Source organism: Oratosquilla oratoria, chromosome 1, assembly GCF_046742065.1.
Source record: "Oratosquilla oratoria isolate Oo_2021 chromosome 1, ASM4674206v1, whole genome shotgun sequence".
Lineage (NCBI taxonomy): Eukaryota > Metazoa > Arthropoda > Malacostraca > Stomatopoda > Squillidae > Oratosquilla > Oratosquilla oratoria.
Window position 1 is genome coordinate 102,957,312 of NC_134777.1, and position 25,000 is coordinate 102,982,311.

The window sequence follows — 25,000 nt, forward strand, 5'->3', positions numbered from 1 at the left end:
CCGAGGAAGCCCAAGACGAAGCCAAACACAAATCGACACATGGCGAAGAAAAGATAGAAAAAATAAAGAAAAAGGAGAAAATAAAAAAGAAAAGTGGGGAAAGGGAACGGTGACGTAGAAGAAAAAGAAGACGAAGATGAAAAGAAGAGAACGAAGAAGACGAAGACGGAAAAAAACTAAACGTTTGCAGCCAAGGCAAGGTTGAGCCCAGAAGTCGCCAAGGGAGAGGGAGGGGGAGGGAGAGGGGGAGGGGGAGGGAGAGGGGGAGGGGGAGGGGGAAAAGAGAGAAAAGAAAACCGAAAAAAAAAGACAAAAGACAAAACCTCGACGTCCAATTGCATCTCGTCCAAAGTCAGGGCAAAGGCAAACTCCCTCCGCCCCGCTTAGTCAAATTTGAAAAGAAAATGGGGGAAGGGGGGAGAGGGGGGGAGGAGGAGTTTCGCGCGCGCGAGGGAGAAGGGGGGGATGCAGCGATGGAGGAAGATATGTTCTATGATGGGGAGGGGGGAGAAAATGGAGGCACTTAACTATATTGGCTGTGAGGACACACAAACACACACACACACACACACACAGTGAAGACAATTTTGACTGACGGAAGCACAGAGACGGGACCGCACGAGCATAGCTCTTATCCTATATATCACAATTGGGTAAACACACATAAGGGCTTTCGTATTAATGTACCAACAACCATCATACCGACTGGTATTAGGGTACCCCCGGACGTTTTATTTATTATCATTATTTTTTTTTTTGGGGGGGGCAGTGTGGGGGAAGGGGGGAATGTATTTGGTAATGACCATCACCACAACTCTGACATCATCCCTCCTGAAGAACTCGGGGATAAGACCCGACCCCTTCGTTGTAATGACAAAGGACTTGTCTATAAACACACTAGACGGGATAGAGAAGTTTGCAGGAGTGACGCGGCAGAGGTCTTTGTTCAGCTGTGAAGTAGAGCCTGGCTGACATAGGGTCTCCACAGTTCGAATCGCCGTTTTACCCCGAGTCCTCTCCGTCAGATGAATAAAATAGACTGTCAATGCCCAGAAGAAAAAAATATATAAAGTATATTTGAGAGCTTAACATGAACATAACCCTTTCGTACCGGGTGTTCCTTTTCCTTTGGTTGCCGCCAGGCTATTTCATTCATCTCCGTGGCACCCTCACCCCACCTAACGAGACGAAGCCCTTCCGTGCCGTGTGGTACTTTCAGTCTTAATCTAACTCTCGTCAGGCGATTTCATTCATCTCTGTGGCGCTCCCTAGACGTGGCCCTCCCTCGCCCACAATCTTCAAGTCCCTATCTGGACACGTGATGTTACTGTGACGTCACTTTTCTTCACCTAAAAAAAAAAAAAATATATATATATATATATATATATATATATATATATATATATATATATATATATATATACATATATATAATACCAAAATCCCCCCACCCCAAACTCAAACACCACTTAAGAATCCCTCTCAGCTCCAAAACCACTTAACACTCCCCAAACTCTAATTCCACAACTCCACCCCCCAGAAAAAAAAACAACTAAATCGCCAATCAAAAATTCCCCCAAACTCAAGAACTACTTACCTCTCACCCCCAAGCTCCGACACCACTTAACCCGGTCCCCCAACAACCTCCAACACCACAACGCAGCACACGACACCACCACTCGCCATGATCAAGAACCCCAACGGGGTTAAGCAGATGACATCAGCACAGCAATCCCGGGAAAAGCCGGGGATGGGGGGGGGGGGCTGGCAGGCTTATTCAATTATCTAACAATATCGCGAAATGGAGGGTGTGAAGGAGTGGAAGGGTGGGGGGAAGTTGCCCCCCCTTCACTCCATTCCCCTCCTCCACCCACCTCGTTCTCTCTCACCCCTTCTATCCCCCCTTCACTTCATCCCTCCCAACCTCGTTCACCCTTTCCTCATGCCCCCCTTCTTTTACTCCCCCCTCTCTATCCCCCTTCACTTCATCCCCCCAACCTTGTCCTCTCTCACCCCTTCCTTATCCTCCCTCCTCCCTCGACTCCCCTTTCCTGATATACTCACCCCATCCCGTTTTCTAACAAGTGTCCCTAAATCACGCGACCACTTCTTTCCATATCGTTTCCATGACAACTGTACCATCACTACGAAACCCACATTACACATACATGGGAATTCTCCTCCGCGCCATCACACATCTGCATGGATCATCACCCCCAGACAGTTAACATATGTTTACAAGCCCTCTTCACCCCTTTCCCCCCCTCCCTCCAGAACTCGCTCCCCCTAAACTAGCGTCGGCTCGCGCATACGGCCCTAACGCGCAGCATTTCCATATGCATACAAATTCATTCTTATCTCCAACCCGGGCACCGTACTCATGCACGCCCCATCAGCATCAATGCAAAGCTGTGTGTGCGTGCGTGCGTGCCTGCGCGCTCAAGACCTTCCCAGCGTTATATTGTTATGTCCATACACAAAGGGCTCTCTCCTCTGGGACCCTACCAAATTAGGAAGTCTCCGTTATCCGCAACGAAAAGCCTTTCGAAAGTATTCGAAGTTATCAGAAATTGCTTGGTATTCAAACATTTTCCAACCAAATTTTATAAGTATTTTAATTTCATTTTCGTGAGGCCGAGAGAGGAAGTGGAAACAAAACTGTCGGACAGGATAGATCAAAGAATCCTGAGATGGTTCGGGCATATGGAAAGAATGAACGGGGAAAACCTAGCAAAGAGTGTGGATAACAGAAGTGGATGGGGCGAGTTTGAAAGAAAGGCCAAGAATGAGGTGGATGATCGAGGTGACGAGGGCTTTGGATGCACGTCAAATGTCTGTCGAGCAGGGAAGAAAGTGTACGAAAGACAGAAGTAACACAGGAAGACTGTAAATAGATGAAAAGATGACGCGGACCATCTCTTCCAGTGCTGTACCTCACTGCAGTCACTGATCCGAACGGTGTGCCGGGGACCAGGGATGACCCTTCATCCACAAGGTGCCAAGATGGGAGGGATGTTAAGGGGTTTTTTAATCTATGTATGAAGTGGGTGGGTGGTCTGACCCGGCAACCCCCTTATAAGGAGGAAAGAACCCTTTCAAGGTGTTCATCATCGATTACTTTGAACTTTCCGAGATGAACATCACTTCGGGTTTACTCTGTTCTTCTTCAAACTTTGAAACTTTCCTTGCCAAAGTCACTCAGCAAGTCTCGTAAATTTCATGTTATTTCTGAATTCAGAATAATGCCATTCGCAAATTTAAGGTGATTTGAATACTGCTAATTAATACTCAAATTACTTCCCACACTGTAAACAACCTTGGTAAAACTGTACCACTTGCTTGACGCCTTTCTCGATCTTTCCATCTAACACTTACGAGATCGTAACGAACTCTTTCAGGTCGTAAATCTACGATCCGAACTTACGACTGCAGTATACAGAAGTGGAAGCTGCCCCTGAACATTCAAGCATCGATGAAAGTGGCGTTAACACCACGACGTAAAGCCCGCAAACAGAATCTCATCCTCCGAGAGACCATGAAATATCTTTAATGATCCATTTACTAACCAACACCATCCAAGACCCCCCCCTACATCATCATTTACACACCTTACGGGGAATCGATTCGCGTTAAAACTCGGACCACTCTGCGTCGTCAGCCGAGGGAATGGTCCCAACATTCGTCCTGCATTGATCCAGACACCCTTTGCTCCACTTATGCTAATTTAATGAACCCCTCTTCGCGGTCCATCTCTCCTACCACACACACACACACACACACACACACACACACACACACACACACGACTCGGTGGCGTGGTTGGTAGAGTCCGGACTGTCACTAAGGCGGTCCGGGTTCGAATCTTGCCCAGGGCTGAAAAAAATTCAGTATCGCTGCGCTTCGAGTCGTTACTCCAACTCTCGTGGGCGGGCAGTTGGGGGAGGTGCGTGCGTGTAAGATCACAGCATTACCCATAGATCGGTCATACGAGCTCTGAGCTCTCTTCCGGAAGGGAAATAGCTGTCGATCACGAGTCCAACCCGTGATCCAAAGACCAATGTGAATCACACACACACACACACACACACACAAGACACCTCAACCTCTCTAAAGGAGACGATGTACCCTCCCCCTACCTCCCTTCCTTCTCTGGAACCTCCCCCACCCCACCCCCACTCCTCACGACAAAGCCAATCTCCCTCAAGAATAGCAGTTCGATTTTTTTAGGAACCTTCCAGCGTAGCCTATCGCACACCACCAAATCCTTCAGGTGTCACGGTTTACTTATACTGCCAGTTTAAAACGCCCTAGTGGCAACTAACAAATGTATTCCAAAAACTCCCCATTAACTGGAAACTGACCCTCGCGTCCCTGGTAGAAGTCTCTCGTAGGCCCCTTACCCACTTCACCACCAACCCGGTTAAGAATCACTCCTCTTCAAGGAGCACCCAAAATGGGTTTCACAGTCTCTCTCTCTCTCACACACACATACACACACACACTGCGAGATACAAAGGCGGGACTCCACGAGCATAGCTCCCCTTCCCGCAAAATACAACTAGGTAAACACACACACACACACACACACACACACACACACACACACACACACACATGCATACACGAAGACCTCACCACACTACTGCCGCCTTCGCCGCCGTAGTCGAAGTCGAGGTCCCACTGGATCGAAGAGTATCGTACCTGCAACAAGAGAGAAAAATCGTTAAAGTGGGCTAAGAGTCAACTTCGCGACGTGACTGGCACCCTGGCTAGATGGCTCTTCGGCTGGCTCCCTCGGCTCTCCGGCTCCGACTGGCTCCCATTCCAGTCCAGGGAACCCTCCTCGCCAACCCCGAAACATACAGACACTCCCACCAAGGCTACGATCTCTTTCCCAGCGGATTTCGGAGACTTTGGAGGTGAGACCATAGTTTCCAAAAGCGATATCCTGACATTGTGGCTGTTATTCACACGTTCCACGTGTCATCACGACTTCTGGCAATGTGTAAGAATGGTTAAGTTAGGGGATCTTTCCTGTTATTGCCCCACCACTATTTTTTTTCTGTTGTCTTTGATTTTGTTTATCTTAGGTTAGGTTAGGATAGGTTAGGATAGGTTAGGTTAGGTTAGGTTAGGTTAGGTTAGGTTAACCTAACCTAACCTAACCTATCCTAAGATAAACAAAATCAAAGACAACAGAAAAATAAAAAAAATTAGTGGTGGGGCAATAACAGGAAAGTTCCAAGTTAGGTATAGTTAGGTTAGGTTTGGACTGGTTAGGGTACGGACCCGTTGGTAAAGAATTCTCTTCTTGCTGCCCAAGCAATAGCAGAAGCAGAAGCTTCACGAGCGCATGCGCACACGCCTGACTGCAAGCGTACAAGCATTCCCAAGCACACTCTCACGTGATGTAAACAATATACGAAACAAATACATACATGCATGCAAGCACGCATATATGCATACACGTATGCATACAAAAGCGCCATCTGAAACACAGCGTTTCGCCCATTTTTTGACGACATTTTGGCGAAAGTCACCTTTCACTATAATTCATAGAGGAAGTCAAAAATATTTAGCAACTTTTAGATGACATTTGTTACAACTCAACCACTAAAGAAATAGAATAATGGGACGGGGGGGGGGGTTGATACGTCAGTAACGGAACCCCGTGAGTTTAAAGTTGTCAAATCCAAACCAGCTGGGGCCTTCTATGAACAACGCAACACTACAATCTCCATCGCAATGAAAGAAGTAAAAGAATAAATGCCACAAATAAAAACAAACAAAATCTTCTTTGTCTCCCAGTGAAGCCTCAAAGGCCTGTCAGCTATCCCAACAAATAAAATAAATAAATAAATCAAATAAAGGTCTCTCATTATTTCCAGTAGATAAATAGATAAACAAGTATCCATTTAACGTATAGAACTTGGAAGGGAACGAGTGGAAAATAAGAGCAGAAGATGGAGCAAAAACAAACGAGAAGAAAAAAAATAGGGATAGAGAAGAATGGGAGGTAGCAGCTAAGCAGGCGTTGAGAGAAAGAGAGAGAGTGAGAGAGAGCGAGAGAGAGAGAGAGAAAGATAGAGACAGAGGGAGAGAGAAAAATAGAGACAGAGGGAGAGAGAGAGAGAATCCCGAAAAAGAGGAATTCATTGAGGTGACAGGCGAGGATGAAGTTGGCTGGGTAGTGTTCTAATCTCCCTTTCTCTTGCTCTCTTTCTCTCTGATAAGGTAAGGGGAAGAAGAAGATAGAGAGTAATGGGAGCAACGTGGGATTCAGACTAGAGACGGGGGGGAGGGGGGATGTTGGGAAAAGAGAGATACAGAGTGTTGCATATCTTTTATTTATTCTCACGTCTTCTACCGTGACGTCACCATCACAAGGCTCCCCTTGATATCAGCGTCATCTATTACTGACAGTTATCGCGTGATGTCAGTATCATCTTCCTGGGCAAACAAGCGACGGTGACTCGGTGAAATTCAAACGTCTTTAGCGGTACACACAGAGATTCTCGGCGCGTCGAGATAACGTTCGCGTACAAGGTTTAATATTGCCCCTCGCGCTATGGAGTCACAGGCCTTTTCGTAATCTACGAACGCTTAAATACAAAGGTCTATTGTTATTCTGGGGGTACAGAAGAAACACAAAATACTACACCCTGTTTTCTTGAAGTGATGAACGAACTTGTCTAGTCACATGAAGGGGGACGGTGAAGGGGGAAGGGGGAAGGGGGACGGGGAAGGGGGAAGGGGGAGGGGGAAGGGGGAAGAGGAGAACGGGGAGGGGGGAAAGGAACAGAATGATGCAATGGGAGAGGAGGAATGGAGAGCTGGATTAAGGAAGACCTTTTCTTTTATCATACAAGCCCAACATTCCTTTATAAGCAAATAAACTTTTTAGTTCTTGCACACACAAACTTTGGTGCTAACAAGGAGCGATGGTGGAAGTAATAGTGGTGTATAAGATGGTAGTGGTGATAGTAGTTGTAGTGGTGATAGTAGTTGTAGTGGTGATAGTTGTGGTGCCAATAGGTGGTAATAGTGGCGGTGACAATGATGGTGGTAAAAATAAAATTCACCAACAAACAAAAACAATTACGCAAACAGATAAGTAAAGAAACAAAATAAATAAAGGCATAAATGAATAAGAAAATAAACTCCACTATCTCCTCCCCCCCCCCTTTCTCCTTCACTAGGGGAGACTGTCCCACAGGACATTTACTTGCTCCGTCTCCGAGGGGAGGCCTCGATTATTCAACATGTGAACCAATCCAAGGAGAAGGACGAGGAAGAGGAGGAGGAGGAGGAGGAGGAGGAGGAGGAGGAGGAGGAGGAGGAGGAGGAGGAGGAGGAGGAGGAGGAGGAGGAGGAGAAATTGGCCACCAAATCGAGGAGAAGAAAGGTGGGAGGGAATGAGGGGAGGAAAGGAATGATAGGGAGGAAGGGAGGGAATGAGGGGTGGTAGGGAGGAAGGGAGGGAATGAGAGGTCGTAGGCAGGGAGGGAGGAAATGAAGGCTGGTAGTTAGGGAGGGAGGGAATGAGGGAAGTGAAGGAGGGAGGGAATGAGGCGAGAAAGGAAAGGTGGGAAGGAATGAGGGGAGGAAAGAAAGGTGGGATGGAAGGAATGATGGGGAGAAAAGGAGAGAATGGGGGGTGGTGGGGAGGAAGGGAGGGAATGAGGGGTGGTTGGTAGGGAGGGAATGAGGGAAGGAAGGAGGGAGGGAATGAGAAGTGGGATGGAGGAATAAATAAGGAAGAAACCTAAAGACCAAATAAATCAATGAAAGAGAGAGAGAGAGAGAGAGAGAGAGAGAGAGAGAGAGAGAGAGAGAGAGAGAGAGAGAGAGAGAGAGAGAGAGAATGAAAAAGTGTTGGATTTCTCACGATGACAAACAGGAAGGCCCGTGCCATAGGTGGAGGGTGAACGTGGTAAATGTGTTGGTATTGGAGATGGAATTGGTGGAGGTAGTAGTGATGATGATGGTGGTGGTAGTTTTAGTAGTGATAGTGGTGGTGAAGAAGCCCTCAGCAGACATGACTTGCCCAACATCGAAACTCTGAGGGAGGAAGGGACCTTCCATGATAGAGCCAGATGGAGGAACATGCTGGGACCACTGACAGGCATAACGCCTACTACTGGGAGCTGAAGTAAGAAGTAAGTGGTAGTAGTAATGATAGTGATAATGATAATGTGGTGTAGGTAATGATGGTGGTGGTAGTAGCGGTGGTGACAGTGGTGATTGTGGTGATAGTGGTGGTAGAGGTGTAGAAATGATGAGGTGGTGGTGGTGGTGGTGGTGATGGTGGTAGTGATGGTGATGGTGGTAGCGGTGCTAGCAATGCAGAGGCACCCAGAGAAGCCCTGGGGAACGGGAGATGAGGATGCAACGCGAGGTGTTGGTGAATGATCGCGTGATAGGTGAAGAAGGCGGTGAAGGTCACCATGATCGGAGAAGACGAGAGAAATCTGTGCATCGGGGGGCTTCCCCCCTTCCCCCCCGTCACCCTCGAGAATCTCCCCCTTCCCCCCCCCAGTCACCCTCAAGAGCCTCTCCCCCCCTTCCCCTCGCCAGTCATCCTCGACGGTTTCCCATCCTAAAGAAGATAAGAAAGCAGAACCACATGCTAAAACAGAGGAGAAATCACTGGTGTGTGTGTGTGGGGGGGAAGCCTTCCTCGTTGTCAATAACTAAACGTAAATAAAATAACCATTGGGCATGTGCACCTTCCACAGTAACGCTCTCCATACTACTGCCGATCTTGGCATCTCAGGTGGACCTCACCCACAAAATTCTTCTTCTTCTTCTTCTTCTTATCATTATCATGATCAGGACAAAACCTCGAAATATCGATCTGACCAGGCATCTTCCTGTTTGGACGTCGACAGCCGTTAAGCATGGCAGACAGAAAGACGACACGGGAAAGTTTTTTTTTTTTTCGCATCCGACCTAGATATGGACCAAAAGGTCTCCTGTCGGCATGCTCCGCCTTTGTAATCCTTTGTGTTGTGGCAAATGTACCGTACGACTCGAGGGAGAGGACAAGAGAAGCCTTTGTCGAGCAGTGGACTCGAAATGGCTGCCGACCTGGCATGATTCGACATGATAAACCCGGGAGTAGACACCAATCAATCAACCAATCAACTAATCAATCAATCAATTAATTAGACAAGAGATGTATCCAACTGTCTGTCTCATAAGCGGTTGCCAATTAAACGGGACTGTCAGTACAATAGGTCCTCGATCTCAACTGAGGTCCCACTTTGCCCCACGTCAGCTCCTCAGCTGAATAAAACCCTCTGGATGGATAAAAAGGGGGTCACCAATTGAAGAGGAAGAAAAGAAGAAAGAGAGAAAGAAGAAGGAGAAGAAAGAGAATGCGAGGAGGAAGAGGAAGAAGAGAAAGAAGAGAAAGAATAAGAACATTTAGAAGAAGGAGAGGAGGAAGAAGAACAATCAGAGGAAAAAGATGAAGAAGAAGAAGAAGAACTCTCCCAGAATCCCAGACCGGAACCGAGGGTTGCACGGATCACAGGATCGTCCGTGACTTTGCGCTAAAACACGAAATCACGAGAGAAAAAATGTCAATACTTAAATAAGAGAAAGCTAAAAGATTATATGAATCATCATCATCATCATCATCATCATCACACGTCCTGACGCTCCCGACATTCGCTCCACGGTGCTGTGTCACATCACCACCATCTATCGCCATCGCCACCACGCGACACCATATTCACATATAATCAAAGAACCATTCGCAAGAATTAGATGAAGCCACGCTTTGAATCTAGAGCATACCACAGTGCAATATCACCACTAATGACATATTACACTATGTAATATCACAACCCCACTACCACCACCACCATCACCACCATCTATCGCCATCAACACCAAGCGACACCATATTCACATATAATCAAAGAACCATTCGCAAGAATTAGCTAAAGCCACGCTTCGAATCTAGAGCATACCAGTGCAATATCATCACTGCAATATGTGACATCACATCCCCACTACCACCACCACCAACCATCACCATCAATCGCCATCGCCACCACGCGACACCATATTCACATATAATTATCAAAGAACCATTCGCAAAAATCAGATGAAGCCACGGTTCGAATCTAGAGTATACCACAGTGCAATATCCCCACTACTGACATATTACACTATGTGACATCACATCCCCACTACCACCACCACCACCATCACCACCATCTATCGCCATCGACACCACGCGACACCATATTCACATATAATCAAAGAATCATCCGCAAGAATTAGATGAAGCCACGCTTCGAATCTAGAGTATACCACAGTGCAATATCACCACTACTGACATATCACACTATGTGACATCACATCCCCACTACCACCACTACCAACCACCACCACCAACCACAACCAGCCGCCCCATATCCAATGCAGATTTTTCCACCGGCGCGTGTTTGCCCTCCTCCTCATCCTCGCCTTCATCAAACGCTCTTAACCCCTTCGACACCCCCGGGGGTGCCACGGGAATGAACGAGACCTCCTCCCGGCAACAAGGCTACAAACCCAAGTACCACCCGGTTCGGAAGGGGCCCACCAAACTTTGGCCCCATCCCCCACCTTCACCACCGAAAGGTGCGAAGGACAACGAATCAAATCACCTGGCGGCAAGAGCCACGGAGGGGAGAATGTCACCCGGAGGGGAAGGGGTCACGGCCCGGGCAGCTTTGCGGCGGCGGCAGCAGCAGCCATCTCCGGGACCGAGAGCATCCCACGGAGGATTCTTCCTCCTGAAGCCAACGGAGCGCCTTCCTCCTCCTCCTCCTCTTCCTCCTGCCCACCAAGACGAGGGGTCCCTGGACACATACCTGAACGCCAATTGTTGCACGCCTTCCAAAACTGGAAGTCTCCGGACCCAAGCGAGTTGTGGGGTAGAAGAAGAGGATGGAGAAGACGAAGAAGAGGAAAAGACAAAGAAGGAAAGAAGAAACAGAAGAAAAAAAGACGAAGAGGATAAGAGACGGAAAGAAAAAAGAAAATATCATTAAAAGAAAGAAAAAGAAGATAAAAACGAAAAAAAAGGAAATAATAAATATCATATTGGGAAAGGTGTCCTAGGTATCCAGTTGTGGGTGAAGGGACCTGCCGAGAAAGATTTCCACACCCGCGTCCTCAGCTCGGAAGATTCGCGAGCTTGTCAAGCTGGCCGCATGGCAGCGCCCCAGTCGGGCCGTGTTAATCCGTTTACTGTCCGACACTCCTCGCTATCAGAAATATTTCACAGTTTGCCCTCACAGGTACATTTGCTGATTATATAATATTAACTCTCCACCTCTCCTCCCCCTCTCCACCCTTTATATTCACTTTCAAACACACATACACACGCGCGCACACACACACACATACATACACACACTCATACACACACACACACACACATACACGCACACACACACGACACAACCATGGCGACAGCACGCATCCACTACTACGATTACAAACAAGAGGGGACCGGCAGGCCGAGCTCAACAAACGCGGCGTCACACAAGTCGAAACCTTGTTAAAATATTATGGGAATATCAACCGTCAGGGCAAACAGAATCGGAGCAAAAGACGTGTCAAAGGGGAATGGGAAAGGAGAGGGGGGGGGGGGAGAGACGCGGATGCGAAAATATTTACCGCGCGAAAAGGTGAAACGGGAAGTGAAATACAAAGGAGGGGAGGATAACAAGTAACGATAATAATTTGAATGAATAAAAAGAAACGACGAGTCAGGGATGCAAGGGGACGAGAAGACGAGGATGAGAAAGAGAAAGAGAGAGAGGGGGGGAGGGAGAGAGAGAGGTTGAATCCTGAAGATGGAGGAAGGGAACAGGAATAAATTGTAATTAGGGAAAGAGGGGAAAAAACATTTCCTGTTACTACCACATTCTGTTTTCACCTGTTTAGCCTCCCCTTCCTCCCCCCCCCAAAAAAAGGCGGGAGTTGGGGGGGGGGGGCAGTAAGAAGTTTCGCCTTCTTTGCCTTTATGAAACTTGTTCTCTTTCCATTCCCTAGGAAACAAATTCCATTATAAATCCTTGAATAAAAGATATGAATAATTTTTATTTCTTAAAATATTTCAGTCGATACGCCACTTAACGGAGATGACGCCATTTTCGTTGTCTTTCAGAAATGACTGTGATTAACCTCATTATCGTCAAAAGAGAGAGAGAGAGAGAGAGAGAGAGAGAGAGAGAGACTTCTTAAGTTTAAGAACTCACCGAAGAACAAATCACACTCCTGACCTGATCTGACCCTCATTCCACTAACCCTTTCCTCATCAGTACATCCCGAGTGTAATTTTGTTGTTGCTGGCTACAGTTCACCAGCGCTTCTACGCCACAGCCAAGACTCCCTGACGATTCCCCCTTACGTCTCCCTCCTTTTCCCTTTGCCTCTCCAATCTCTTCCATTCGCCTCCCCCAACCCCTCAATGCATTTTCTCGATCAGCACCCCCGTGCTGACACTGCAAGACAGACAATCACACTTTCTCTTGACGAGGACGCTATCCACCGGCGGCACCGCCCAAGTCCAAGAACCATCACTGTACTACGATCGCCATTGTCTAAATCTTGAATGAAACAATAAACAAATACACAAATAAATAAACAAAATAAATAACTCTCCAGATCTGGATTGTAGTGAAGATCATCACTGGAAAGAAAAAAAAAATCTTAATTTTTTGGATTAAAATTGTTATCACACAAACGCGACCGAAAACATGACTTCCCTGACAATCACCGGAAAGAAGCGGAGGTGCAGAGTGTGTCCACAGTGCACTTTATGAACTTCATTCTTGCTAGATCCAAGTGAATTCAAGCGAGGATAGGAGAGAAACACAGTCACCAACCATGATACAGTTGCAACACACGACTGTGTTTAAGAGCAAACTAGACACTGCGAGATACAAAGGCGGGACACCACATGCGTAGCTCCCCTTCCCGTAAGATACAACTAAGTAAATACACACACTGCTTCGGGCACTCCATCCTGAACCACTTGCTACACTAATCTATATCCAGTTTTTGTATTAATGCAATACGGTTGAAAAATAAATCAGTTATATATAAAAGAATTTTATAATGGAAATATATCACATTGTCGGCAATGAAACATGTATTTGTATACATATTACGAATACATCATAATTGATAGAGACATGATTGATGGATTGACGTATTATGGGTTAGTTGAGCTTCTACATATTACCAAACTTCTATTTCAACGTCCGACGCAATCCGAGGTTCGAATCCCAACAGGTCCCGAACGACGTATACAAGTCACTGGTATCCGAACACAGCGGGCAAAGGTGATGGGTTTTGTCGCAGATGAACGTCTCCTGTCGTCATCGCATTATTAATAGATTCATTTCGTTGAATATTGTTTGCTTCCCTGGAACGAGCCTCAGTCATTAGGTTCACCAAGACGAGGTTGTGGTCACCATTAATGACCAACTCTGTTCAACAAATCACAGGTCACTCCGATGACCTGGAAGTGTTCGTTCCTACGGGGATAATGAACACTTTCGAACAAATGATCGGACTGAAGTACAACGCTGACCAATGCCACGCGACGCGTGTTGAATACGTATGAGTACACGTGTCGATTACGTTCGTTTGAATTTAGTGCTGGTAACCTCATCATTTTTATTCATTACCATCCTCTCTCTCTCTCTCTCTCTCTCTGTGTTTCTTTGTCTGTCTCTCTCACACGCACACAAACACAAACAAAAACACACACACACACACACACACACACACACACGCACGCGCGCGCGCACGCACAGACAGAACCGCTGGATTCCCCATAGCCCATTCTTTCCCTGGTCTCGCACTAACTCCTCCCCTCTACCCCTCCCCATTCCCCCCTCCCCCCACCATGACCACCACCACCACCACAGCCACCGCGTGCCCTGAATAGACTCATTAACAAATTTGATCAGCGTCAATCATTCGCGCGTGGTCGTGTTGGCCGGTGGAAAGGGGGGAGGGGGGAGGGGGAGAAGGGAGCGAAACGGGCGGTGGCGGTGATAGTGGTGGTAATAGTAGGATGGGGAGAGGAGGGAGTGGAAAGGGGAGAAGGGGGAGAGGGAAGGGGGTAGAGGGTGGAATAGGCTGATGATAGTGCCAGGCGTTGGTGATAATTGTGGTGAGTGGTGGTGGTGTAGCAGTTACGATTGTAGTGGTGATAGTTAGTGGTGTTATTAGTGGTGGTGTCAATGATGATGATAATGGTAATAATGACGAATCGACGACGACGGCGACGGCGACGACAACGACTCGGGTGACGGCGATCGAAGAAGTGGTGATGAAATTACTGCTCTGGCGTACTTGTACTTGCTCCGGAGGAGAAGGAGAAAGGAGGAAGAGGAGGAAGAAGAGGTGGAAGGGAGCAGGAAGGAGGAAGGGAGAGAGGAGGAAGAAGAGAGGAGGAAGAAGGGAGGTGGAAGAAGGGAGGAGAAAGGAGGGAGGAAGGAAGGAAGGATGGAGGGGGAGCGAGGGAGGGAAGAAGGTGGGAGGAAGGAGTGAGTGAAGAAGGAGTGAGGGAGAAAGAAGGAAGGGAGGAGGGAGGGAGGAGGGAGGAGGGAGGAGGGAGGAGGAAGGAGGTAAGGAAAGAGGGAAAAATAAAGGAAAGAGGGAGGAGGAAGGAAGGAGGAGGGAGGGAGGGAGGGAGGGGAGGAGGGAGGGAGGGAAGGAAGGAAGGAGGGAGGGAAGGAAGGAGGGAGGAAGGAGGGAGGGAGGGAGGGAGGGAAGGAGGGAGGAAGGAGGGAGTGAGGGAGGGGGGAAGGAGAAAGAAGGAAGAAGGGAAGGAGGAAGGAGGGAGTGAGGGAAGAAAGAAGGAAGGAGAGAGGTGGGGAGGAGGGAGGGAGCAGGAGGGAGGTAGGGAGGTAGGAGGACGGAGGAGGAGAAGGTGAAGAAGGAGAACGGAGGAGGAGGAGGAGTAGGGAGGAGAGAAGAGGGTTAAGGTGGAAGGAGGAGGAGTAGTGAGGAGAGAAGAGGGTTAAAGTGGAGGGAGGAGGAGGAGGAAGAAACGAAGACAAAGGAGGTGGACAATGGTGGAGACAGGAAGACCTGCAGAAAGAGGATGGAGAGGGAGGAGGAGGAGGAGGAAAGAGGAGGAGTGAGGATAAAGTAGAAGAACAAAAGGATGAAGTGGACAATGGAAGCGAAAGGAGGAGAAAGGAAGAGGAGTAGTAGACAGGAAGAAGAGGAAGAGGAAGAGGAGGAGGAGGAACACGGGTCGGGAGGATAGAGTAGAGGACAGAAGAACAAAAAGTTGAAGAGGACAAAGAAGAATGGAGGTGGAAGAGGAGAAAGAAGAAGAAGAAGAAGGTGGAGGAGGAAGAAGAGAAGGTGGAGGAGGAAGAAGAGAAGGTGGAGGAGGAAGAAGAGAAGGAGGTGGAGGTGGAAGAGGAAGAGACGATTACTATTGGAAATGGGGAATCGAAGGAGAGGAAGCCAAAATAATGTTTTGTGACGTCACTGCCAAGATGCCCTCCCCCCCACAAAAACACCTCCCCCCCTCACACCCACTCCTCCCATAGTCGAGCTGCCCTGCCGCCAGACGATTTTATTCAGCTTGAGTGAGTGACAAGAGGGCTATGGTGGCTTACAGAAATCGAACAGGCTTCACTTTCACTAATTTATTTTTATTCTGGCTGTCGCCAGGCGATTTTATTCAAACAAGAGCATGAGCTTAATTAGAGACGTTGCTTCCAGGGCGTTTGGCATCAGAAGTCGCTTTCACGAATCGGTTTACGGTACCAAACTCTCATTCTTTATTCTGGCAAACGTCAGTTTACTACACATTATTATCATTATCATCATCAATATTACAGTCATCTTTTTCTAGACCGGACCCCGTGTTAGTTACTGAGACAGAGGCGTGTAAATCCCATTTCTAAATCATTCTAGTTGTGTGTGTGAGCAGGAAGCGGAAAGGGGAAGCGGAAAGGGGGGGAGGGGGAGGGGAGAGTACAAAGGGAGGGGGAAAGGGAGGGGCAGAAAGGGGCAGAGGGGAGAATGGGAAGGGGAGACATGGGAGAGAGGGGATTGGGAAGGGGACTGGGGGGAGTGGGAAGGGAAGATAGGGGAGAGAGAGGGGGATAGGAAAAGAGAGATAGGGGAGAGAGAAATGAAGAGTGGGAAGGGGAGATCGTGGAGAGAGGGGGAGTGGGAAGGAGAGAGGGGGAGTGGGAAGGAGAGAGGGGGTGAAGGAAGGGGGTAGAGGGTGGAACTGGCAGGGAAGAAAAGAGAGGGGTGGGTGGCAATCGGAGGAGTAGGAAGGAAAGATCGGGGAGAGAGGGTGGAGTGGGAAGGGGGAGAGGGAGGAGTAGGAAGGGGAGAGGGTGGAATGGAAAGGGGGAAGGGGAGTGGGAAGAGGGAGGGGGGAGTGGTAAGGGGGAGGGTGGAATGGTAAGGGGGGAGGGCGGAGTGAGAAGGGGAAGAGGGTGGAATGGGAAGGGGGAGAGGGTGGAATGGGAAGGGGGAGAGGGTGGAATGGGAAGGGGGAGAGGGTGGAATGGGAAGGGGGAGAGGAGGAGTGGGAAGTGGGAGATGGGGAGTAGGAGGGGGAGAGGGGGAGTAGGAGGGGGAGAGGGGGACTAGGAAGGGGGAGAGGGTGAAGTTGGAAGGTTGAATAGGAAAGGTAGAGGGAGTGGGAAGTGGGAAGGGGGAGAGGGGAGAGGGAAGGGGAGGGGGAGTGAGAAAAGGGAGAGGGGGAGTGGGAAGGGGGAGAGGGGGGAGTGGGAAGGGGGAGAGGGGGAAGTGGGAAGGGGGAAGAATCAATCCAATAACTAGGTGTTAGCGTCACAGAAACTCTTTGGTTGTCTCTCTTCGACCCGGACACTTTTTAAGCGCGTCTCAAGAGCGGGCGAGTTCGAGAGAAAAAAAAAGGGAGATAACGGTCAAAAGAGAGAGAGAAAGAGAAAAATTGCGAGAAGAGAGAGAATGGAGATTATGGAAAGGAAAGACGTAGAGAGAAAGGGAGGGAGAATGGGAAGGGAAAAGGAAGGGGTAGGGAAAGGGAAAGGGAAAGGGGAAAGGGAAAGGGGAACGAAAAGGGGACGGGGAAAGGAGAAGGCATTGGAATGGAAAGGGAAGGGAAAGGGAAGGGGAAGGAAAAGGGAAAAAGGGACGTGAATGGAAAAGTGAATGGAAAGGGAAAGGGGAAGGGAAAGGGGAAGGGAAAGGGAATGGAAAGGAAAGGGGAAAGAGAAAGGGGACGGGAAAAAGGAAGGGGGATGGGAAGGGAACGGGAAGGGTGAAACCCACGATCTAAACCAAACATGGTCGACTCGACTGTACTGGGTCGGTTCAGATGGTGAGAGTCGGAGTGGGAGTGAGAGTGAGAGGACGATCTGGGAGTGAAAGGAGGAGGAGGAGGAAGAAGAGGAGGAGGAAGAGGAGGAGGAGGAAGAGTAGAGGAAGAGGTGGAGGAGGAAGAGGTGGAGGAGGAAGAGGAAGAGGTGTAAGAGGAAGAGGAGGAGGAGGAAGAGGAGGAAGAGGAGGAGGAGGAAGAGGAGGAGGAGGAAGAGGAGGAAGAGGAGGAGGAGTTCCTGCAGGCGAAGGTGGGGGGACTGGGGGAAGGTTTGGGGGGGTTTACTTGGAATATTCAAGACTGAGAACCAAAAGCTTCTAATGGTGTTGGCGTGTTGCTTGCTTCCCCCCCTCCCCATCCCCCTCCCCTTTCCCCTTCCTGCTATGGGGGTCTGGGAGGAAGGGGTGGGGGTGTGGGAGAGGAAAGGATGAAGGAAAAGCGAAGGGAGGGTGTTGGGGGGGGCGTAGGGGTACATGTTATATGGGTTAATGGGGTTTTATTAAAGTACAGTTGTAAAAAAAAGTATGTAACATATTTGTATATACATGGACAATGAGATCTTGGCGTGGCGGACACATACGCCTCAGTCCCTACGTTATATAGATAGTTATAAGCGTCCAACTCTGTTGGTCTTCGACGCCCGGTACCGTAACGGCCCACATTTGGCAAAGCACTTAGTCAAGGATTCTTAGGCAGCGAGAGTTCTTTCGACATCGAAATGTCCCGTCCGAACGTGGGCAGGACAGTCATGGGTTTCGTAAAATGAATAAAATCTAAGTACACATGATAGCGGAACTTGTTACTGCAATCGAGGAGCGGTTTTTGCGACACGGTGACGAGGGAGGCGCTTAGAAAAAAAAAAATGTGCATGTGCGTGCGTGCGTGCGTGCAAGGGCGAGCACGTGCAGGCGACTTGGATGCAGTGTGCAGCCTAGAAAAAGTACGAAGGCACGAGAAAGAGAAACGTGAAAAACTCCAAAGAAATAATCATGAATGAACATAGGATCTCGTCTTTGTAAAGGAACGAGTGCAAAGAATGCGCGACGCGCATGAAGGAGAGAAAGAGAGAGAGAGAGAGAGAGAGAGAGAGAGAGAGAGAGAGAGAGAGAGAGAGAGAGAGAGAGAGAGAGAGAGAGAGAGAGAAAGAGAGAGGGGGTGAGTGTGGGGATGACGGGTGTATATGGAATGAGGGAAAACCCTAGGCCTGCTTGAGAGAGAGAGGTAGGGTGAGGTAGAAAGGGCGGGGCAAGGTAGAGAAGGCAGGGTGAGGTAGAGAAGTAGGGCGGGGCCTCCGAAAGATTCCTCTTAGAGGCCCCAGGTAGGAGGCGAGGGAGGGAGGGAGAGAGGGAGGGAAGGCGATCTATGGGCGAGGGACGATGATGAGCTCCGCACGCCAAACGAAGTTAAGCTTAAATTATATGAATATCCCAATAAAAAAACAAATAATAATAATAATAATAATAATAATAGGCATAGCACTAATAAAAATATATGATAAAAAAGACGGATGGTGGACGAAGGGGGGCGGGGGGGGGGCGAGAGACCCCCATCCCGACCCCATGTCCTCCAACCCACGACTCTTCATCCCTACGCGCCTAACCTCAGCTAATACGTGGGAATAGCTGGTCCCAGCCCCACCTACGTCCAATACACGCAACAGAGCCCATCCCTCGCAACTCCAATGACGCAAAATAACCAAGAAAATTAAATAACACAGAAAGGAGAACTCAGCCACCAACCTAACAATGGCCCCGAGTGAGCGCTCCGACAAACAATAAAACAAGACATTCTGCACCGCACGTGAAATATCAATCAACCTCCACTTACGCCCTTCTTACCCGCAAGCCAGCTGGTGCGTGGTGCGTACGTACACGTGTACGTACAGGGGGGCAAAAGCACGCCAGGTGTACACGCATGCACACACACACATGCACACACGCACACGGCGGGCATTCGTAAACACGCCTCTTGCTTGTTCTGTACAAGCGCAGAAACACACACGGATACGCTAATTGTTAATGAACACGCAAAATCGACTGGGAGCGTGCATGTTAAAAAAAAAAAAAAAAAAAAAAAAAAAAATCATCCTGTGCCACGCCCAGCTACAGCCGCTGGACGACCTAAACCACTCTGACTCTTAATCAATCCATCAACCAACGTATCAATCCATCCATCAACCCACTTACCAATCAACAATAACAGACTGGCTCGTTGCTCTGCCGGAGCTCTACTAGGCCCGATTCGCTTTCATCACTACAGTCGCTAGCCCCCCCCCCCACCTCCTCCCACCCCAACCACACTCGCTGGACCAACAACTCTCCCATCCTTCTATCTCTACCAGCCCTCTTCTCTCCTCCACACTCCACTCCTTCTCCAATCCCACTCCATCTCTCTTTCCTAAGCCTTCCACCTCCAATCTCTCCCACCCAATCCTCTCTCCTCCTCACCCCACTCTTCCTCCTTCTTCTAACCTCCTCTCTTCAACCTCAACAACCCCATTCTCCCTTTCCTCTTCCACCCCAATGTCTCTTTTCTCTACATCTCTTCCACTTCTCTCATCCCCCACTAAAACTCCACCACCTCTTTTCCCTTTCCAATGTCCTCTCATTCTCACTCTTCACTTTCTCTTCTGCCTTCTCTTCTTCTCTCTCCCTCTCTCTCTCTCTCTCTCAAATCCCCCCCAGGCTCTCCCATCCACCTCCCTCTCACATAATTCTGACCACCACTACCACACATACACACCCGACAAATATCAGCATGGAACGCATCTCTCAGCATATATCTACACGCCAAATGTACACGCATTACACGCGACACGAAATCGTACTTACACGTTGGGCGTTCACGCTAATATTTCACGCCCGATTAAGCTATTCTTTCACGCCCACTGAGCACATATGGCTTGCAAACGACCATATGGACACGTTAATATATATATATATATATATATATATATATATATATATATATATTATATGTATATATATATATATATAATATATATACATATAATATATATATATATATTATATATATATATATATATATATATATAATACATACATGTATACATACTACACTGTCCACATGTATACATACATATATAAATACACACAAACAAACACGACGCGATGGCTCAATAGTAGCGTTCGCGGCCACCACTACGGCGGTCCGGGTTTGAATCCCGTCCAGGGCTGAAATAATTTCAGTATCGCTGCGCTGTGAGTCGTTACTCCAACTCTCGTGGGCGGGGAGTTGGGTGTGTGTGTGCGTGTAAGGTCACAGCATTACCCATAGATCGGTCATATATGAGCTCTGAGCTCTCTTCCGGGAAGATAATAGCTGTCGATCACGACTCCAATGCGTAATCCAAGACCATGGTGAGTCGCACACACTCTCACACAAATATGCATATACATTTATATTATATATATATATATATAATATACACACATCCACATACACACGTATATATATATATATATACAAATATATATGGTACCCACATACATATACGTTTACGTATATGGGCGCATATCTATGATTAAACACACACGCATGCGCGCGCACACACACACACACACGTCTATATATATATATATATATATATATATATATGTATATATATATATATATATATATATATACTCGTGCTGCTGAACAAAGTTTACTCCCACCCTCTTGCACATACACTGTATAAATGCATATAATATGCACATACGTATGTTTACGTGAGCATACACACACATATATACACATACACTCATACACACACTTCTCAATTCAAGAGAATCCCAACAGATATGTAGTCACAGCAAGGAATAAGATCCTTAAAGCCCAACATAAAAACTGTACATTGATTACAAAGACACGTGTAGAAAAAAAAAAAAAAAAAAAAAACTGAATAATAAAAAATAGATAAATAAATAAATAAACAAATAAATCAACCGAATATGAAATAAAATAAAATTAAAAATAGTATACCATAAAATAATCTAAAGTTCACGTACTCACGCGTCTCCTACTCCGAAGTCTCTCAAAGACATGCATGGCACTGTCTACGCCGCAGCACCCCCCACCCCCCTGTTGGCTTTGCAACCGTTCCCACAGTGCCTATGACACGACCTTCAACATTACGGTGTCGGGTGGCGACAGCGGGCTGGTGTCTCAGCCTCTCTCTCTTTCTCTCTCTCTCTCTCTGTGTGTGTGTGTGTGTGTGTGTGTGTGTGTGTGTGTGTGTGTGTGTGTGTGTGTGTGTGTGTGTGTGCGCGCGCATTACCTCCACTTACACCACCCGACTTGGTAGATGGAGTACCATCGGCGCCACCGGGGCATATGAGACAATTTGCGGCTGTTGTGCTCTCACCCCCGTACCCCCCGCAATTCAGCCCCTAAGCTCCTAGCACGTCCTACTGGCACGCAGCAGCTGGCACTAAAGGCCGATGGTGCCACGGGGACGAAGCCAGGGTGCCAAGAATAAGGAGAGGGGAGAGAGGGGCGGGTCATGGAAGCAGAAGGGGGAAAACAGAGTTAGAAACGAGAAGAGGGGGTGAGAAACAAGAAAGGGGAAATGGAAAAAGAGCAGGGTATAATAAAAGAGAGAAGGAAATGAGAAACAAAGAGGCGACAAGAAAAGAGAGCAGGGAATAAGAAAACTTGAGGTGGTTATGAAAAAATTAAAAAAGGTGGACCGAAGGTGGAAGATCGGAGGGACAGAACTACTAGGGACAAAAAGGACATCATCAGGGGGAAGCGGTGGGAAGGAAGATGAGGAAGAATGGGGAAGAGGGGGGAAATGGGAGACATGGAGGGGACAGAGATGAGAGACGTGCTGAGGCAAGTGAGGGAATGGAGAAGGGAAATGGAGAAAAAAAAGAAAAATGAGAACTCGAGAAAAAGTGAAAAGGAGGGGAAGGAAAGGAAGGGACGAGGAAAGGAAGAGGAGGAGGGGAGGCGAAGGGGAAGAAGATGGGAGTATGAAGAGTGGAGGTTATGGAGGAAGATGTTAATGATTACAGAGTGAACAAGAAAAATCAGAGTCGAAAGGCAGGTTTGGAAGGAAGAGTGAAGAGGAAACAGCAGGAAAGGTGAGAACACAAAGGGAATGGGAGGGGTGAAGGGAAGAAAGAGATGTATCCTACATCAGTGTTTCTTAAAACGGTGCGCTGAAATCAACTTTCGGTGGTGTTGGGAAATATTGTTTCTTGTAGTCATGTAGCAAGTATAGTCCCTGTAACCTGATGTATAGGGAGTGCTACACTACTTAGACCTGACTCTACATGGGTTGCCGGGGTCTAAAAACGCCAAGAAAGAGTTCTAAACGATAGGGGAAATGCAAGGCACGAAAGAGTGCAAAAAACGTGTGATGATGGATCGAGACAAGGTGGGAACGTGGAGAAACATGAACTCCTCGTGAAGAACAATGGAAGGAAAGAACATTAGGTGGTGCCTCTTCAGCACATCTTGTGTGAAAGGACCTATGTCTCAGTGCTTCGGATTCTGAATGAATTTCAAATGAAAGAGCAATATGTAACCAAGGGGTAGGGAGGAACGAGGCGTCGGTGTTCAGCTGGCTGCAAAGTGCACTGACTTGGGCTACAACACTGTTTTCAAACAATGTTTTTGCATTTCACTACAGAAGAAAGAGGCTTTCGTTTTCGATGGGAGATATATTTCCAAGTTTGTCAGTGAAGTGTATACATGGGGTGCAACACACACACACACACACACACACACACACACACACACACACACACACACACACACACACACATCTCGTGGCGCTGTGGTTAGAGTTCTCGCCTGCCACTACGGCGGTCCGGGTTTCACTCCCGCCCAGGGGGGCTGAAATAATTTCAGTATCGCTGTGCCGCGGGATGTTACTCCAACTCTCGTGGGCGGGGAGTTGGGTGTGTGTGTGTGCGTGTAAGGTCACAGTATAACTCATAAATCCGTCATACGAGCTCTCAGCACTCATCCGGGAGGTTAAGAACTGTCGATCACGAGTCCAACACGTGATCCAAGACCATGGTGGTGAATCACACACACACACACACACATATATATATATATATATATATATATATATATATATATATATATATATATATACATACATGCAGGATATATATAAAACTGATTTCACTGGTTTAAAACTCCGTTCACAACCACATTCGTCCCGACACACCCAGAAATCCACATGTAGTTCTCTACATACACTCCACCCAAACCTAATTTAAGGTACCTTGGTAAGGTACAAGGGCTGCATCGCTCCTCAGGAAGGATAGGCCGGTCATGGGATGGGTCATTAAGTCCGGGTAGGCAGGTGGCTGCATGACGTCAGGACCTGGGATGTGCGCACTGCAAATGTACTCCAAACACGTACTCAAACGTCACAACCATCAGAAGTACTGTAAATAATGCTGCCGGGAACCTTCCAGACTTCTGATGCATGTATGTGTGTATAATACACAAGTGTGGTGTGTGTGTGTACATGTGTGTGTGTGTGTGTGTGTGTGTGTGTGTGTGTGTGTGTGTGTGTGTGTGTGTGTGTGCGCGCTCGCGCGTTACTTAATCGAGATGGATATCACACAGTGCAAATACAATTAATCAATCTGTCCATCACTCCATCAGCCATTTGGAGTCCACTGCTGAACAAAGGCCACTCCCAACCTCTTCCACGAGTCGCACGACTATGCCAATTTGTTTAATCTAACTTCTCCCTGGTTTCCTTCCATGCTTCCCTTCTCGTGGAGTCCAGTTAGTGAGACACTCCTTCGCCCATCCTCCTCTCCTCCCTTTTACAGACTCCACGATTACACTTCACCCCAGTTAGCTCCCTCGCACAACTCCTTGTCCTTCAGCGTCGTTCCCATCATTGATCTCTCCTTTGCCCTTTGTGTAAACGCATTCATATTAATCACAACAGCAACCTCTTGCCTGCCTCCTTGAAGAGATGACCGGCAAATGAATAAAGAACAAATCCCTTTCGCTATCGTAGGGCTATCACGGAGATAAATAAAATAAACAAATACATATAAATCAATAAATAAAATTTCAATAAAAAAATATTAAGCCTATAGCTACTCAAGGGATGCCACGAACACTAACAAAATCGCCTGGCGACATCCAGATTGAAAGAACGAGTAGCACCCGGTACGGACGAAGCGGAGGGGGGGGGGCATAGAGAGAAAGAGAGAGAGAGAGAGAGAGAGACCTAACCGGACACATCGAAAAAGTAAAACCGATCCAACGCAGTGAAATATAATTCCTTCAAGTGCCGCGGCACTCCACCAACTTCATAAAAGTAAACTGTAGAGGAAGTTATCACTGTCACCCACTGACATATTGTCTACGTGAAATAGTTTCCCATGTCCGTCATCCGAGCCGCGGAAAGTAACTTGACTCAGTAACGGATTTAACGGATTCCGTTTTTTCGAAAAAATAACGGTCAAAAAACAACGGTTATTTTCAGGACACTATCGATCACATTCGGTTATCTTGAAAACTACTCGACCGGGAATGTAACAACGATTCATTACCTTGATTCCCTGCGACCCCAACCGTGAACCTCAAACCAGGACCGCGACCCCAACAGGTCCTTCATCTCAAGTTGTTCAAGAGGTGGAGGCGAGA

General features: G+C 47.7%; 1 protein-coding gene across 1 annotated transcript in view; it reads right to left on the minus strand.

The window, feature by feature from the left end:
• The window catches only part of Sema2a (Semaphorin 2a), a 633,246-nt gene that overhangs the window by 358,878 nt on the left and 249,368 nt on the right, over positions 1 to 25,000 (minus strand). The gene's annotated exons all lie outside the window — the stretch shown is intronic.